This window comes from Bubalus kerabau, chromosome 19, assembly GCF_029407905.1.
Source record: "Bubalus kerabau isolate K-KA32 ecotype Philippines breed swamp buffalo chromosome 19, PCC_UOA_SB_1v2, whole genome shotgun sequence".
NCBI classification, from domain to species: Eukaryota; Metazoa; Chordata; class Mammalia; order Artiodactyla; family Bovidae; genus Bubalus; species Bubalus kerabau.
Window position 1 is genome coordinate 21479430 of NC_073642.1, and position 4627 is coordinate 21484056.

Consider the following 4627-nt stretch of genomic DNA (forward strand, 5'->3'; position numbering starts at 1 on the left):
AAGAGGCAGGCGGGAGACTCCTAGCGCGACCAATAGGAGAGCCACAAGTAGACCGGTCCGCCCGTAGGGGGGTAAAAGGACTTCCGGATGGACTTTCCCCTGCGGAACTCTGGGAACCAAGGTCCAACCTCCCCTGCTCAAGAAGCAGGTGGGTTAGTCCCAGGCAAGCCGGTGGGCGGTAATAATACTTTTTAGATTGTGCAAAGAGCTCTAGCTAGCGGACGGCCGCGTGGCCTAATGGATAAGGCGTCTGACTTCGGATCAGAAGATTGCAGGTTCGAGTCCTGCCGCGGTCGCAAAGGGGAAAGTTGCTTTTTGGTTTATCCTTTCTTAGGAATTCAAGTAATAGGACCGTAGGGAAACGCTGTTGCCGATTATCACCCCTCGTTCATGTCTGGCAACACCCAGATCTGACGAAGTAACTGCACCCACATCCCACCCTGCAGTGTCCTTGTGAAATTGTTCCTCTACCTGCTAAAGCTACATGGAGGTGAGCGGAAGTGGTGGTCCATTTCTAAAAATGTACCATCCGTGTTCATACCCCCACACGGTAGAGAAGCAGGAACATCCTTTGCGGGAACCCCGATTTTAAATCAACTGGATCCTGGGTGTTCATTGGAGGGACTGATTTGAAGCTGAAACTCCAATACTTTGGCCACCTGATGCGGAAAGCTGACTCATTTGAAAAGACCCTGGTGCTGGGAAGGATTGAGGGCAGGAGGAGAAGGGGACAACACAGGATGAGATGGTTGGATGGCATCACCGACACAATGGACATGGGTTTCGGTGGGCTCCGGGAGTTGGTGATGGACAGGGAGGCCTGGCGTGCTGCGATTCATGGGGTCGCAAAGAGTCGGACACAACTGAGCGACTGAACTGAACTGATACGTGGGAATCACAGAGATTCACATTTGAAGGCAAGCCCCTTCCCTCTGTTCATCCTGGACAATTCTGATGAGTAAAAATACTGCCTTCCCTTGAAGCCGAATCTGTCGCCGGCTATTAAGCTCTCATCCAACGCGTTTGTGGAGAAGGCAATGGCAACCCACTCCAGTACTCTTGCCTGGGAAATCCCATGGACGGAGGAGCCTGGTGGGCTGCCATCTATGGGGTCGCACAGAGTCAGACACGACTGATGGGACTTAGCAGCAGCAGCCGCAGCCAACGCGTCTGGCTCACCCCGCCGGCCCGAGGAGTCACCAGAGGTAGCCTTCCATCTTCGCGGTCTCCTGTCTGCAGTCCACCGCTTGTTGCTCCACGTGCCTCTGATACACTGTACAGTGCTGCAGAGAATCAGGCCCACGCAGACGACGAGAGCCTGGAGGCCGGATCCTGGAGGCTAGGCCGCGTGGATGAAGAAAGTGAGGCTGGGAGAGGTTTGAGACACACCTGAGGACACACAGCTGATTAGGGACAAAATTCAGGCCTCGCAGAAAGTCGGCCCCCACTTCCTAGGCCGTAGGTGTGCCAGGACACCCTGAACTGACTGACTTGAGCAAGGGACTTCGGTATTTTTCAGGGGTGTGGTTTGGGGACACCCAGGGAAAGGAGAAGGTGGCAGCAGAGGATGAGATGGTGAGAGAGCATCACCAACTCAATGGACATGAATTTGAGCAAACTCCTGGAGATAGTGGAGGACAGAGGAGCCTGGTGCACTGCAGTCCATGGGGTCAGAAAGAGTCCCATGCGACTTAGCCACTGAACAAGGGGGAAAACATGCTGCCCCGCTGGTCCTGTGAACTGATCGCGCCCAGGGAAGCAGTGAGAAGCCCCAGAACAAGGCTTGAAGACTGCACAGTAGCACTGAACCTAGATCCTTCCATACATTTCCCCTTTTTTAGTTTTAAGTATGAAACCTTGTTTATACATTGTTCTAGATGTATTTAGTATATATACTGTGCTGTGCTAAGTAGCTTCAGTCCTGTCCAACTCTTTGTGACCCTATGGACTGCAGCATGCCAGCCTTCTCTGCCCTTCACCATCTCCTGGAGTTTGCTCAAACTCATGTCCATTGAGTCGATGATGCCATCCAACCATCTCATCCTCTGTAATCCCTTTCTCCTCCTGCCTTCAATCTTTCCCAGCATTAGGGACTTTTCCATTGAATCAGTTCTTCTCATCAGGTGGCCAAAGTATTGGAGCTTCAATTTCAACATCAGTTCTTCCAATGAATATTCAGGATTGATTTCCTTTAGGACTGACTGGTTTGATCTTCTTGCTGTCCAAGGGAGTAATACCTGAGAAACCACATACATTTCCCTACAATTTCTTGGACCTCTCCTCCCACAGAGCAAGAGACAAATTCATTAGGAACCCCCTACCCAGACGGAAACACTCTGTACTTTCTTGCAAAGCACGAATCTCAGGTGTAACAGAAGCTGATTTTATTTTTTTAATCTCCCCCTTCCACTCCTGTTAAATACCCAGGAAGACTGACCTTGTGTCTCATTGGATGCTCTGCTCCAGGACCTGGCTGGAGCTTGGTAATAACTACCAGCACATATTAAGATGTCAGGTTGTGGCATCTAAATTAATTAATCCTTGCATTAACCCTAGGATAGAGATTCTGTTATTATCCCCTTTTACTGATGAGGACACTGTGGCCCAGAGAGATAAAGTAGGGAGCCTAAAGCCCTACAGCAGGTAAGTGGTGGAGCTTCCCCAAGATTTGAACCCAGGGAGACCTGCTCTACTGTATTACTCAGTGACCACCCACTAACCCTGAAAGCTGAGGACCCCTGCTCCTAGGCTGTGGGCCAGACACAGGCTGAGGCTGGAGATGCAGGCTGGGGCGACTCTGCATCACTGTTGCTGACTAAGGGACTCTCCGGTCACTGCCTTCTCCTCCACAGTCCCTCTAGGGAGCTTCCTTCCTGATGACCTTTTTGTGTCATCTTTGCCAAGCCCAGTTTCAGCAGTTTCTGCCTCAGAGAGAAACTATCGCTGTTCTACCTTTAACAAAAGCTACCACTGCCAAATGAACCAAGCTAAACGCTTTAGAGTAGCTTCTCCTTCAATCTGCTCAATGACCCCTTTGGTACTATTGGTGTGTGTGTGCTAAGTCGCTTCAGTGATGTCCAACTCTGTCTGACCCTATGGACTGTAGCCCACCAGGCTCCTCTGTCCATGGGATTCTCCAGGCAAGAATACTGGAGTGGGTTGCCATGCCCTCCTCCAGCCAATCTTCCAGACACAGGGATCAAACTTGAGTCTCTTATGTCTAACTAGCATTGGCAGGCAGGTCCTTTACCACTAGCACATGGGTACTATTATTATTTGATTTTTCTTTTAACTATATTTATGGGGCTTCCTAGGTGGTACTAATGGTAAAGAGCCCGCCTGCCAATGTAGGAGACATAAGAGACTTGAGTTCAATCCCTGGGTTGGGAAAATACCCTGGAGAAGGGCATGGCAACCCACTCCAGGATTCTTGCCTGGAGAATCCCATGAACAGAGGAGCCTGGTGGGCTACAGTCCACGGAGTTGCAAAGAGTTGGATGCAACTAAGCATGCATGCATGCACACAATACTAGTTTATTTCAATATTAACTATTTTATTAGCATGACTATATTACTATAATAGTTATATAATATTATTTATATTAAAGTAATAATTTGGGGTTGGACTAATTGAATCTTAGAATAGAAAGGTAAGTTGATGTTCATTGTTTTTTCTTTTTAATACCCAGTCTTTCTGCTTTTTAAAAAAAATTTCTTTTTCAATTGCAGGGAAATTGCTTTATAATGTTGTGTTGGTTTCTGCCCTACAACAATGCAAATCAGTTATAATTATGTATATATCTCCTCCATCTTGAGCCTCCCTCCCTTCTCCCCAACCCACCTCTCTAGGTCATCTCAGAGAACCAGAGGAGAAAAGAAAGTCTCCAGTAATAAGTATGAGGTTGACTCACTTATCCAAAAATCATACAGTCAGTGCAGGGCCTGGCTTAGGACCCAAGCACCGTATGATTCCCAACCCACCAGGCATTTCTTCGAGCCCACTAAACCCCCCACAGGCAAGAAAGCCAGCCCTGATCCTGGGTTTGCTACTAGCCCGCCCCAGAGTGACTGGCATAAGATCCCAGGTCACGGCAATAGCGGCCCTTCTGATATTGTCGTGTGCCACAACTAGTGAGCCTGTGGTCTAGAGCCCGGGAGCCACAACTACTGAGCACACTCGTTGCAACTACTGAAGCCCTTGTGCCCTAGAGCCCATGCTCTGCAACAAGAAAAGCCACCGTGATGAGAAGCCCGCGCACCGCAACTAGAGAGTAGCCCTCACAGCGACAAAGATCCAGCACAGACAAAAATAAAATTATTTTTTAAAATCCTTAAAAAAAAAAATAAACCCACTCCTGAAAGTAAGTTCTTCCATCAGAAGAATGAAATGTTATGAACACCCTGCAGAAAGGAGACAGTTAACATATCTTAGTTTAAGATAAAGAGGAGGTTCTGGGTCAACAAGACAATTTCATTTCATATATATATATATATAATGGTAATATTAATCAGCTCCAAGCATCTCAATCCACATGTGCACACCACCAGAAAGGCAACTGAACTGCCTTCTCTGACAGACATTAGCATCCTTACACATATTTCACATACTAAACAAATGCCAACTTCT

General features: G+C 48.1%; 1 non-coding gene across 1 annotated transcript; it reads left to right on the forward strand.

Moving 5' to 3' along the window:
- Window positions 1-223: 223 nt before the first annotated feature.
- TRNAR-UCG (transfer RNA arginine (anticodon UCG)) lies at window positions 224-296 on the forward strand. The gene has a single exon. It is a non-coding gene; the product is annotated as a tRNA-Arg (tRNA).
- Window positions 297-4627: the final 4331 nt, after the last annotated feature.